This window comes from Bubalus bubalis, chromosome 18 (assembly GCF_019923935.1).
Source record: "Bubalus bubalis isolate 160015118507 breed Murrah chromosome 18, NDDB_SH_1, whole genome shotgun sequence".
Taxonomy (NCBI): Eukaryota; Metazoa; Chordata; class Mammalia; order Artiodactyla; family Bovidae; genus Bubalus; species Bubalus bubalis.
Window position 1 is genome coordinate 53,420,141 of NC_059174.1, and position 13,787 is coordinate 53,433,927.

At 48.6% G+C, this 13,787-nt stretch overlaps 1 protein-coding gene across 2 annotated transcripts in view; it reads left to right on the plus strand.

Annotated features, from left to right (window-relative positions):
- Positions 1 to 8,495: 8,495 nt before the first annotated feature.
- Positions 8,496 to 13,787, plus strand: part of ARHGAP35 (Rho GTPase activating protein 35) — a 116,679-nt gene continuing 111,387 nt past the window's right edge. For both annotated transcript variants that reach the window (XM_025269375.2, XM_025269376.2), the window contains exon 1: positions 8,496 to 8,627. The gene's annotated coding sequence lies outside the window, so the exon portion shown is untranslated. The remainder of the gene's footprint in view (positions 8,628 to 13,787) is intronic.

Consider the following 13,787-nt stretch of genomic DNA (forward strand, 5'->3'; position numbering starts at 1 on the left):
GGGAACAGACTTTGTCTCTGCTCTCAAGAATCTCATGGCTTGGGTGGTTTGGCATGTGAGTCTGTCTATATCTATATAATATGTGTGTATGTGTGTATATATATATATACACACATACGTATACATATGTATACATTTATATATAACAATATAACAATATATGGGGGCTTCCCTGATGGCTCAGTCGGTAAAGAATCCACCTGCAATGCAGAAGACACTGGAGACTTGGGTTCGATCCCTGGGTCAGGAAGACCCCCTGGAGAAGGAAATGGTAACCTGCTCCATTATTCTTGCCTGGAAAATCCCATGGACAGAGGGGCCTGGTGGGCTACAGTCGATGGGGTTGCAAAGAGCCGGACACAACTGAATGACTAATCACAAGCACATAACAATATATATATATGTATATATTACAATATATATAACATATATCTAACAATATATCTATGTATTCTATAAATAGAGACAGAAATCTATCTAGAATATATATCTATATTCTATTTTTTTAATCTTTTTTTTTTGACTGCACCTCACAGCATCTGACATCCTAGTTCCCCAACCAAGGGTTGAACCAGCACCCCCTGCAGTGGAAGCATGCAGTCTTAACCACTGGGCCGCCTGGGAAGTCCCTATCTATTTTCTATACCTATAGACAGAAAGGGCCAGCCCCAGCACTTCCTCTTTAGAACCTAGAAGGATCCTCTCCTTTCGATTCCATTACAACATGCTTGTCATAGAGAAAAATTGGAAAGAGACAAAATGGACATTGATAGGGGGAGAATCAACTAGTGCATATGTAGTCAAAACAAAGTACTTGCATTCAGGCAAATATAGAGAGAAGTCGAGAAGAAAACACATTTCGGGAGAGGCAAGAGGATGGGGTTGGGTTGTCCAAGGAGCTTCCATCTTAGCTGGAGTATTTTTTTCAAGGATGAGAAATTCATGTATTATTAGGTATTAAAAATAATTAAGAGTATACAGCAACAGTAAAACGGACAACGATTTGAATAGCATTTCACAAAAGCTGCTATTCAGAAGGTTCATGTATATATGAAATGATGTTCATTAATCACTGGGGAAAGACAAATTAAGATCACAACAACGTACCACTACACAGCCATTAGAATGGCCAACATTAAAAAGATTGGACAGGATCAAGTGTTTGGGAAAACATGGAGCAGCTGAAGTTTTTCTAAATGTCTCTAGGAATATAAATAACATCCACTTTGGGAAACTGGTTGGAGTACTCATGTACACCTTGTGACTCGCAATTCCACTCTTTGGTACATACCTAGCAGGAATGAGTACACATATTTACCAAAAGATATGTTCTAGACTGTCCATAGTAGCACTATTCATAATAGCCAAAAAGTGGAAACTACTCACCAACAGTAGAATGAGTAAGTACATTTTGTGTGTGTGTGTGTGTGTGTGTGTGTGTGCGCGCGCGCGCATGCACGCGCACATGCACATGTGCTCGCACTCAGTCATGTCTGACTCTGCGACCCCATGGACTGTATGGCCCGCCAGGCACCTCTGCCCATGGAATTTTCCAGTCAAGGATACTGGAGTAGATTGCCATTTCCTTCTCCAGGAGATCTTCCTGACCCAGGGTTTGAACCCATGTCTCTTGTGTCTCCTGCATTGGCAGGTGGATTCTTTACGAGCTGAGCTACCAGGGAAGCAAATACATACTGGAGCCTTCATTCTGTGGAATACTACACAGCACCAAGAACGAACAATCTCCATTTATTTAAAATAGTATGGGTAAACCCAACAAACTATGTTGATCAAAAGAGGTCACTTAATTCACTTTATGTAAAATATTAAAACAGGCGAAACTAAAAAAAGACATAGAAATCAATGACTGGAGAGGGACACGGAGGGAGGTCTTCTCAGAGATTGGTCATATTCTGTTTCTTTTTACCTGGTTGCTGGTTACAGGGGTGTGTTCTTTTGGAATATTCATTGAACTGTGCACTTGTGATTTGTGTTCTTCTTAGTATGCGTGTTATCAGTTCAGTTCAGTTGCTCAGTCGTGTCCGACTCTGCAACCCCATGAACTACAGCATGCCAGGACTCCCTGTCCATCACTAACTCCCAGAGTCCACCCAAACTCATGTCCATTGAGTTGGTGGTGCCATTCAACCATCTCATCCTTTGTTGTCCCCTTCTCCTCCTGCCTTCAATCTTTCCCAATATCAGGGTCTTTTCAAATGAGTCAGCTCTCTGCATCAGGTGGCCAAAGTATTGGAGTTTTAGCTTCAACATCAGTCCTTCTGATGAACACCCAGGACTGATTTCCTTTAGGATCGACTGGTTGGATCTCCTTGCAGTCCAAGGGACTCTCAAGAGTCTTCTGCAACACCACAGTTCAAAAGCATCAATTCTTCTGTGCTCAGCTTTCTTTATAGTCCAACTCTCACATGCGTACATGACTACTGGAAAAACCATAGTCTTGACTAGAAGGACTTTTGTTGGCAAAGTAATGTCTCTGCTTTTTAATATGCTATCTAGGTTGGTCATAAATTTCCTTCCAAGGAGTAAGCGTCTTTTAATTTCATGGCTGCAGTCACCATCTGCAATGATTTTGGAGCCCCCCAAAATAAAGTCAGCCACTGTTTCCACTGTTTCCCCCTCTATTTGCCATGAAGTGATGGGACCAGATGCCATGATCTTCGTTTTCTGAATGTTGAGCTTTAAGCCAACTTTTTCACTCTCCTCTTTCACTTTCATCGAGAGGCTCTTCAGTTCTTCTTCACTTTCTGCCATAAGGGTGGTGTCATCTGCATATCTGAGGTTATTGATAGTCTCCCGGGGCAATCTTGATTCCAGGTTGTGCTTCATCCAGCCCAGCATTTCTCATGATGTACTCTGAGTAGAAGTTAAATAAGCAGGGTGACAATATACAGCCTTGACGTACTCCCTTTCCTATTTGGAACCAGTCTGTTGTTCCATGCCTGTTATATTTCCACTTTAAAATACAGGATCCATCAGGACTTTCCTGGTAGAGCTATCAGGATTTTCCCTGCAGGGTGCGCTGGTCTGGAACATGCTACACCTCAGGACTAAAATAAATAAATTAATTAATTAAAAGAGAAAGACTTTTTAAAAAGAAAAAAATAGATCAATCTTTTCTTTCTAATTTTTGGCCACGCTGTGTGGCATGTGGTATCTTAGTTCTCTGACCAGAGATCGAACCAGCGCCCCCTGTAGTGGAAGCGTGGAGTCTTAAGTCCAGGATCTGTCTCTTTTTAAATTTATTTTTTAAGTTTTAAAAATTTATTTTATTTTATTTTTTTGGTCCAGCGGAATGGCTTGTGGGATCTTAGTTCCCTTATTAGGGATTGAGAGCGCCAGGGAATTCCCTCCATTGTAAAGCTGATAGAAATTGGGAGGTTCATCATCGATCTTTCAGACGTTTATCTTGTACCCACCATGCTGGGATTTTGCAATGAACCCATGCCTCCCCGCTTCCCGATCCTTCCTCGTTATTGGCTGCTCTTCCGGCCAATGGCAGAAGAGTTCACCCCTCTCGGACATCCCCAGAAGCATCAGCTAGCTGCAGCTTCCCCAGTTCGGTTTGTAGGCGGCGCTGTGAGCTCACTGACTCTGGTGAATCTGAGACCTGGTCCACACCCTTTGGTTCTTTCAGACTCGGAGGAATGGAGAGAGAATATGCCCTGGCATTTACACCCTCTGCGCAAAACTCTTTTGCAGACTTTTCTATCTGTGCATCTCTTGAATGCGGATCTAGATTCTCGGGTACCTCTTCTGACCTACTCCAGCTCCACGATTAGTGGGAAATCCAGTCCCAGCTATTTGGGCCTCTAGGGCCATGCTGGGGAAATTTTGACAACTTGACAACGGCCTGCGTTAACAGTCGGCACCTCTGTCAGCTAACTGTTTTCTCGCTTACCTATTTATCCCGCAGTGGAGGTTAGCTGGGTGCGCGGGAGGCGGCTGCCCCCAGGGAAACCTGCTTCCGGTGGTTGGCTTGCTCAGCTAACACCCGCTCTCTTGTACATTGGAAAGAAATGCAGAGCTGGGAAGGCCCTCCTTGATGGTTCCCTTCGTTCATCCAGGGAAACACTGCCTGAGCCCCTGCCTTGTGCCTGGACAGGTGCTAGGAACATTAGCATCAATTGATACAGCCTCAATTGAGTCCCGTCCTCATGGGGCTCACAGTTTGGTGGGAAAGACCTATCAGTACATGGGAAACCCAGGGTGGTCAGGGCTTGGTTGGAGGACCCAAAGGTGTTGTGGAAGCCTAGTTCAGTTGCTCAGTCGTGTCTGACTCTTTGCGACCCCATGGACTACATATAGCATGCCGGTTTACCCTGTCCATCACCAACTCCCAGAGATTGCTCAAACGCAGCCACCCAACCATCTCATCCTCTGTCATCCCCTTCTCCTGCCTTCAATATTTCCCAGCATCAGGGTCTTTTCTAATGAGTCAGTTCTTCACATCCAAGGGGCCAAAGTATTGGAGCTTCAGCTTCAGCATCAGTCCTTCCAATGAATATTCAAGACTGATTTCCTCTAGGATTGACTGGTTTGATCTCCTTGCAGTCCAAGGGACTCTCAAGAGACTTCTCAAACTAGAGCCTATTATACAGAGTGAAGTAAGCCAGAAAGAAAAACACCAATACAGTATACTAACGCATATATATGGAATTTAGAAAGATGGTAATGATAACCTGGTGTGCGAGACAGCAAAAGAGACACAGATGTATAGAACAGTCTCTTGGACTCTGTGGGAGAGGGAGAGGGTGGGATGATAGCATTGAAACATGTATAATATCATATAAGAAACGAATCACCAGTCCATGTTCGATGCAGGATACAGGATGCTTGGGGCTGGTGCACTAGGATGACCCAGAGGGAAGGTACGGGGAGGGAGGTGGGAGGCGGTTCAGGATGGGGAAGACATGTACACCCGTGGTGGATTCATGTTGATGTATGGCAAAACCAATACAATATTGTAAAGTAATTAGCCTCCAATTAAAATAAATAAATTTATTTTTTTAAAAAAAGAAAAAAAAGAGAGACTTCTCCAACACCACAGTTCAAAAGCATCATTCTTCGGCGCTCGGCTTTCTTTATGATCCAACTTGCACATCCATACACGACTACTGGAAAAACCATAGCTTTGACTAGATGGACCTTTGTTGGCAAAGTAATATCTCTTTTTTTTTTTTCAGTAAACAACTTAGTCTTTTATTTGCCCAAGGCCAGTTGTTGCAGGCACTGAGGCCCCAAGACTTCCAGGAGGGATGGGGGAGGGGGCGGGCCATCCTGCCTCCCCAGTGCTGCCTGCCCCATCCTGCTTCCTACAGGAGATGGGAGAGTAGATAAAGTGTACCCTTGCATCATCAAGCATCTCAACTTTGTGTATGTGTCAGTCACTCAGTTGTGTCTGACTCTGTGACTCCATGGAGTGTAGCCCACTAGGCTCCTCTGTCCAAGGGATTCTCCAGCCAAGAGTACTGGAGTGGGTTGCCATATCCTTCTCCAATGTCTCTGCTTTTTAATATGCTGTCCAGGTTTGTCATAGCTTTTCTTCCAAGGAGAAAGCATCTTTTAATTTAATGGCTGCAGTCACCATCTGCAGTGAATTCAGAGCCCAAGAAAATAAAGTCTCTCTCTTTCAGTGTTTCCCCATCTATTTGCCATGAAGTGATGTGACCTGATGCCATGATCTGAGTTTTTTGAATGTTGAGTTTCAAGCCAGCTTTTTCCACTCTCCTCTTTTTCACTTTCATCAAGAGACTCTTCAGTTCCTCTTCGCTTTCTGCCATAAGGGTGGTATCATCTGAATATCTGAGGTTATTGATATTTCTCCTGCCAATCCTAATTCCAGCTTGTGCTTCATCCAGCCAGCATTTTGCATGATGTAGTCTGCATATAAGTTAAATAAGCAGGGTGACAATATACAACCTTGACTACTCCTTTCCCAATTTGGAAACAGTCTGTGGGAGGGCCTCTTGGAAGAGGGGACATCTGAACTAGTATCTGAAAGAGGATTAGAGTTAGTTATAAAACAAGGATTGTGTCTTGGCTACCATGCCCTCAGTGCCAGCCATCACTCCCTTTGTTCACCATTGGATTAATTCATTTATTCATTAGCAAGTATTTAGTGTGGGTCATCTTTCAGACTGAGGATCTAGCCAGAGTTCCTGGCTTCGAAGGGTTCCCACATAATATGGTGATGCCAATACAGAACTTCAACCCCTGATGGAGTGCTATGAAAAAGAACACAGTGTGTGACTATCTGACCCCTGTTGTCTGAGTTTAAATCTCACATTTGCCATTCACTAGCTGTGTAACCTCTCTGTGCCTTAGTTTAGTAGAATAATAACAACCCCAACCTACTTGTAAGGTGTGAGGATTAAGTGAGTTAATATGTTTGAAGTGCTTTGGAATGTTGCCTAGCATAAAGTGCCCATTTTTATAAAGTATGAGGGGTCAGGTCAAATCTGGGAGGCCACCCAGAGGAAGTGACCTCAAACAAGACTTGAATAAGGCAGAGTTGATAGGCTCCAAAAAGAAGGGGAGAGGGGCATCTGGATCCAGAGTGAGCCCAGGCTTTTCTCTTCTCTAGGTGCTGCCAGTTCAAAAATTTCCCAATATTCAAAGGACCTAGAACACTGCATTGGAGTTATAAGCACATATTAATTTGAGGTAGGGGAATCCGATGTCCCTTCTCCCCAGGTTTTTCTGGTTTTCTCAAGTGATAGATTTCAAAATCGCTTACAAATTAGGGCTTGCAGTGACATGTAGAGAAAATCTGGCCCAGGCACTGGATTTGTTTCGCCCACAATGCTAAAAAACAAACTTCCAATAATCAGAAAATCTTTCTTTAGTGGGATGCTTTAAAATTTGAGCGAATCTAGCACATTGTAAATTAACTATACTTAAATTTTTAAAAAGCAATAAGACCTCCAAAAAAAAAAAAAAAACAACCCACCAAAAAAGAAAATTTGAGCGCATGTAATTTTATCAATGTTTATAGAGCAAGGCATGATTTTCAGCGCTTTACAAGTAGAATTCATTTAATTCTCCCAACAAATCTTACTAAGAGATAAGATTATCATTCTACTTTTAAGATGAAGAGACTGAGCAAAGAAAACGAAAAATGCAATAAGAAACATAGCTTTTCTTCATGCATTCCTTAAATATTGACTGGGTTCCCAGAACACTCATCTTCCACGATCCGTACTTCCGGAGGGCTCCCAGAGGAACCCCTGTTCAGTTCAGAGGAAGGAACTCAGGGGTTACAGCGGTGCCCCTTCCCATCACTACTATTTCCCCTCTGGGCGCCCAAACTGACACTTGATAGGCAGTCATTGGCACAATGCTGACTTGGAGGCCAGGGATGTATGCGGGACCAGGCCCGCTCCCGTCTCCCGAGATTTGGCGATCACGGAACCCAAAGCAATTTGTAATAATGCGCGCGTTGCCTGCAAATTTTCTTCGCTGCCAGGGAATAGAGCACGCGCTTCGCAGCCCCGCCCCTTCTTCCGGAACGACGAATTTCGAGGCTCCTATTGGGCTGGGGCGGGCCACGCCTCCCCGTGTCCCCCAATCAACTCCCCACTGGGTGCACTCCCTCCTCCTCAGCCCCGCCCCACCGCCCCACGTTACGTCGATCCTTCTCTCCTCCTCCGTTTTCCCGGGGGCTGCGCTCGCGCGGCAAACCCACCTCCCCTTGCCTCTTATTGGCTGGTCAGGTCCCGCGCGAGCGGGATCGCGCCCTTCGCCCCCGCCCCCAAAGCCCAGCCATGCCTCTCCCCTCCCGCTTTCTCCCAGAGCCGACGCGAGAAGGGTTTTAGTTGCTTCTTGTGCGCGCAAGGGTGCGCGCGCCTCTCGAGGACCACTCCCTCCGCCTCGCGCGAGTAGCCGCAGAGGCTGGCAGCCCTTCCCGCGCACGCGCTCTTGTCCACCCCAGCCCTCTGCCCATTCGCAGGTCTCCTCGCGCTCTGTCTGGCGCTGCAGCCACCGCAGTAACGGCATTTTGTGTGTGTGTGCGTGTGTGTGTTTCTGTGTGTGTGTGGGGGGAGGCTGGGGGGAGGGCGCACGCGCACTGCGCCCTCCGCGCCCGTTCCCTGGACGCGGCCGCTGCGGAGGCAGTGAGTCCCTCGGGCGCGCACGCGCTCTCGCTTCCCCCCGCCACGCGCCGGTTATCCCCTCGCGGCGCGCGCTTCAGGGGCCGTTATCCCCCTGCAACGGTCCCCGCGCCACGCACGCGCGGTAGCGAGGGTGAGCGCGCGCGGGAGCGGCGGCCGCAGGAAGGAGGCGCCGCCGCCGCCATTGCGAGGGAGGGAGGGAGAGAGCGAGCGAGAGAGGCTGGTCCGCCCTCCCCCTGGTTCCCGCCCCTCCCCCCTTCCCCTCCCCGCCCCCCCGCCCCGAGGGAGAGCAGCGGAGCGGCGGGAGGAGGAGGTGGAGGAGGCGGAGGAGGGAGCCCGCGAGGGAGGGTCCGCCCGGCCCCCCGCCGCCGGAGCTGCCGCCGCCGCCGCCGCCGCCTCAGCCGCCGCTGGACGAGGAGCAGCAGAACATGGCGCCGGGGCCGCCGTCTCCGCTGCCGGGATCCCGAAGGCCAGGGCCGCGCTGAGGGCGCCCAGCTGGTGAGTGCGCGAGCTCGCGGGCCCGGGCGGCGAGGCCGGGCGCCGCCCCGCTGCGGGGTCCAGGGGGAGGCGGGGACGGCGGGGCCCGGAGCCCGCGAACAATGGAGGAGCCGGAGGGGGAGGGGAGGGAGCGGCCCCCCAGCCCCCCGGGCTCCGCCGGCCCCGCCGCCTCGCGCTGCGGCCCGGCCCGCCGGGGCCCGCCTGCCCTTCGGACTTGCCCCTGCCGGCCGCAGCCCTGCTGTCGCCGCGTCTGCCCCCACCCTCCAATCCATTGAGATCTCCGTGTCTGCCTCGGCTCCCCCCCCACCTCCCGACTTCAAGCCACTCTGCTCCCAATTCTGCGCCTCCGCCTTCTCTCTTCCGCCGCTCAGTAATGCCCTTTGCCTCCCCCCCCACCCCTAGACTCTGCAGTGCTCTTGGGACCCTTCCGCATCCCTGAATTCTGGACCCCCACGTTCAGATTCGTGACCCTTCTGCCTTCTCCGATTCCGCTCTCACCACCCTGGGTCCGTCCCCTTCTTTGACCATGTCCTGTTCCCTTCCGCTGCTGCACCCCCAGGAGCTGTCCGTCTAGGACCTGCGGTTCCACCTCCTCGGTGATTCATCCGAGACCCTGTTCGTCTTGGCACTACTGCCCCCAGGTCTTCTCTTTGGGCTTAATTCCACGTCCCTCTTGGGCCCTACTGCCCATTGACAAAACCTGCCGCCTCCCCCCGGCCCCGCTCCCCACGGGATACCCCTGGACTCTGACCCCTGCCGATCTCGATGCAGTCCCCTGCCCCCTCTTGGACTCCGACGCACCATGCTCGCCTCCTCCCCTCCGATCTTACTCCATTTTTTGCCATTCAGATCCTTGCCTCTCTTCCAGACCCTTTTGCCTCCCCACTCTGCCCCTCGTCCAGTCTCCGATCTTGCGGTGCCCTCCAGCCTGCTTGCTTTCTGACTTGGCCTTGATTGAAGCAGTCTCCACCCCCTTCTCTGACCCTGCAGCTCTCTCGTTCCTGCCGTTCAGTTCTCTGACCTTTCTCCCTAACTCAGCCTCGCCGCAGCCTGACGCCCTGCAGTCCCCGGTTGAGGTTTCTTCTCTCCTCCACCGCCTTATTGGCCCTCTTCTGAGCCGTTGCATTCATTTGTTGCCGCTTCCTTTGCCCTGTCTCCCCTTTATTTCTTCTTTGCTGAAGACCTGCTTGCAGCCTGTTTCTCCAAGGCCGGTCCTTTCCATTTTGGCCCTTACTGGAAGACTGGGAATTTCTCTCTGATCCATCACCCCCCTTCCCTTCCCATTCTGCACCCCAGACCTGCCCCAGATCCTTTTTGCACCTGCTCTTGGCACTTGTTCAATTCCACCCCATCCTCTCTAATGTTTTCCTCCCAGCTCTGCCCCTTTGGGAGCTGTCCAGAGTTGTCCACCTATGTTTTGGACCCATTTTAATTTTCCTACTGCTGTCTCCTCTTGGAGTGGTCCTCTTTAACTCTGATCATCTTGTGACTGCCTCGCCTCTCTGTTGCCTCTCAATTCTAAGTTTTCCCCCTGATCTTCTCCCCCCACCCCATTTTGATTCAACCCTCAATCACTGCTCTCCTTTCTTGAATGGGTCCTCCCCCTTTTGTCCTGCCTCTTACCTCCTTTTTTGAGTCTCCTTCCTCTGGGCCTGCTCAGTACAGAGATGTTTCCCCAAGCCTTCCTACCTGTCACTACCCCCAGCCCAGCTTCCTCTTGAAGCTGTCTCAGTTCTTGGCTAGAGTCTCTGTCCCTTTTGTGATCCCTCTCGCAGTTCTGGTCTTCATTACCTGGTTTTCTCCCTCATCTTTTCTTTCCTGTTGTATCTTGCTAGACTGCTTCTCTTCCCTTGTAGTTCCTATCAGATTTGCTTCTCCCAGCTCCCCTCTTGACCTGCCTATTCCCCACTGGGTTACTTCACTTCTTCAGGTATGCCTTTCTCTAGTCTCCATCTCACAGCTTTGGGGAAGAAGGGACTGGGTTGGGCCTAGGATGCTTATGTTCACATTTAGACTTAAGATTCGCTCTGCACTCTGAGGGTTTTATCTCCAGGGATCCTGTAAGATCTGGGTAAATAGCTGGGGTTGGTTGATTAACTACTGCTCTCTCGAGTCGCGGAGTGTCGCCCCTGTTTCCCCCACTTTTACCAAGCATAGTGATGGTGGAGGTAGTTCTCTTTCCATTGCCCCGCTTTTCTTTCCCGCTCCCATTTTGCTTCCCCGCCCCTTTGAGTCCTGAGGCTTTGCAGTTTTGTGTCCTTTGGAAGAGGAGAATGCAGCTGCTCACAGGTCTGTCTTCTCTCTCTCACTTTCCCTCCCTCCTTCTCTCAGCTATCATAAAGAGGCAGTTGTACCCTCTCCCCCTTTCACCTCCAAGCTAGCATCTTTGGGGAGAAATTAGGAGTGTGTTTTTTTGTTTGTGTTTTCCAGCTGACAAGTCCTATTTTTGTTTCGCCTCTAACTGGAGAAATGGCAGTTCTCAACTTCTCCCCAGCCCCACAGGGGTTATGGCCACACTTGGTGTTTACTGTTCTGGGTCTGCAGAAGCTGCCAGTCTTGCTTGGCTTCCTTGATGGCCTTTGGTTTGCTGTGTGACCTTTGGGAAGGGTTGAAGGAAGGTGGGCTTGTTTCTTTTTCACCTCTGCCCCAGGAAGGATTCAGCTTCCTGGTCTTCAAAATGGTGAGGGCCTGGCTTTGGAAAGCTCTTTGCGGTTGTTTGTTGAAACAAAGAGTGCCAAGTGTCACTCAGATTTCTGCCCTCTGGTATTGCAGGCGCTTCCAGCTGCAGAAGCTGAATTCCTCTAGGTAGCTCCATGCTTGGGAGAAGGAGGGAAGTCATTGGTGAACCAGGAGTATGTGGGTGGGCCCTGACTCTCCCAGGCCTTTTGACCGCCCTGATTTGGTAGAGAAATGAGTGCCAGGAACGGGCTGATATGATTGGGTTTTTGGTTTATTACCTGAAAAATGTACCTTTGCTGCCTTTCCCTGAGCTGTTTTCTCCAGTGATCTTCTGTTGGAGGTGGAATATAGGAAATTCATCCAGAGGAAGAGGTGGTTTCACACAAAACCGTCCAAGCATTCTCCTTCCTTAACTTGGGAGAGGGAACCTTTTGCATGTTCTAGGTTTATTTATTTTATTTCTTAAGTAGATCAAAAGCCTGATTCCCGCCCCCCCCCCCCCATGGCCTAGGGCAATTGCATATTAAAGCAGCCATCCAGCTGTGAAGGAGCATTTACTGGAAGGACTTTCTTAACTGAGCTATGATCAAACTTTGTTTACTTCACCACTTAAATTTAGAAATAGTTCTGTATGAATACATGTGAAATAAAAACCATTCGTTGTCATCTACAGAATTAGACCACTGACTCATCGAACATTAGGGCATTTGTATATGAGACAGTGAGAGGGAATGAATAGTAGATCCTTATGGCTCCTTTCGCCTAAGTTCTCAGGACTTTAAATTTTGTGACAAGCAGAATCTGGTAAATTATCTTTGACATTTGTTTTCAGCATTATTGACTTTAAGGTTTTGGTTCATTTTTGTTCATTTCTGTTCATTTGATGAAAAGAATTCTGATGAATTCTCTGAATTTATTTGAGTTTTTATGTTGCCTGCTGCTGCTGCTGGTAAGTCGCTTCAGTCGTGTCCGACTGTGTGCGACCCCATAGAGAGCAGCCCACCAGGCTCCCCCATCCCTGGGATTCTCCAGGCAAGAACACTGGAGTGGGTTGCCATTTCCTTCTCCAATGCAGGAAAGTGAAAAGTGAAAGTGAAGTTACTCAGTCGTGTCCGACTCTGTGCAACCCCATAGATGGCAGCCCACCAGGCTTCTCCGTCCATGGGATTTTCCAGGCAAGAGTACTGGAGTGGGGTGCCATTGCCTTCTACGTTTATGTTGCCTATGTTGGTATAAATAGTTGTTTTGGTTTTTATTCCTAATGTGCAAGTGACAGCTAATTAAGAATAAAAACAACTGTGTATTCAGTACTGCTTAAATTTGTGTTCCAGGTTTTTCACATCACTGGCAGCATAGGAAGTTTCTGCGTGCCCAAAGCCTAAGTTTACATAATAGGAGGAGAGGAGACAGAAGAACAAAGAGCTGTTTTTCTTCTGAGACTGGGAACTGATGTTCCAGAGATTGTCAGATTTCTCTGATGGTGACAGAGGCTCCAACCCCTGTATCAGCATTTGTTTTCATGATGGAATTGGGTGCTGCAGAAATCTGAGGTGATAGCCTTGGCCTTCTGGAGCATTTAATGTGCCAGTTGGGGGTGGGGTGTGGAGTAGGGGAAGGCAGTAGATGACTGTTTTCAACCTAGTAATGTGTCTTCAAGGGTTCTTGCCCTGGTTAGAAAATCTTTATTACTGGCCTGATTAGAATTCTGTCTTCATTTTTTATACTAGCCTTTACTTTTGGCTACGTCCGCCCTCCCTTATATGTTGCCCCTTTTTTCTTGCCATGATGAAGGCCAAAGATTTAGGACAATAAAAGGATCAGAAAATAGTCATTCCTGGGATTCCCTGGCAGTCCAGGGGTTGGGATTCCACACTTCCACTGCAGAGGGGTGCAGACCCCTGGTTGGGGAATTAAGATTTCATATGCTGTAAGGCATGTGGCCACATACCAAAAAATAGTCATTTTTCTTGATACTGGACACATGGAAGGAGTTGTCCATGTGCATATCCATGGACCTGAAGGTGACTTTCTGACAAAGGACAGTCTGGGGAGAGTGAGGGTTGTATGGGTGACTGTGACCTACAGCCTCATAGGTGTGGTCAGTCTGTATATAAGGAGGAAATGCATTGGGCCAGTACAGTTGGAGATCGAAAAGGTGAGCTTGGTTGTTTCCCTCTAGTCTTGCCTGCTTTCCCCTCCTCCATCTGCTGTGCTGTTCTGAGAGGTGTTGGGCCTCTTGTAGGGCCTTTTGGTGGTAATGTGCTCTAACTATTGTCATTCACCCACTGACAGTCTAAACAGTGTGTTAATATACCCAGTCCCTGTGACAGTTCATTGACCATCTATTTCAGTCACTGAAAATTTCTTTTTCACACTATATGAAATAAACTTGGAGAGTCTCCGTTTGAAGAGGGAAAGTGACCAGCAGAAATCCCTTGGCTTTGAAACAGCAGTTTGAAGATCAGTGCCTAGTCTAGCCTC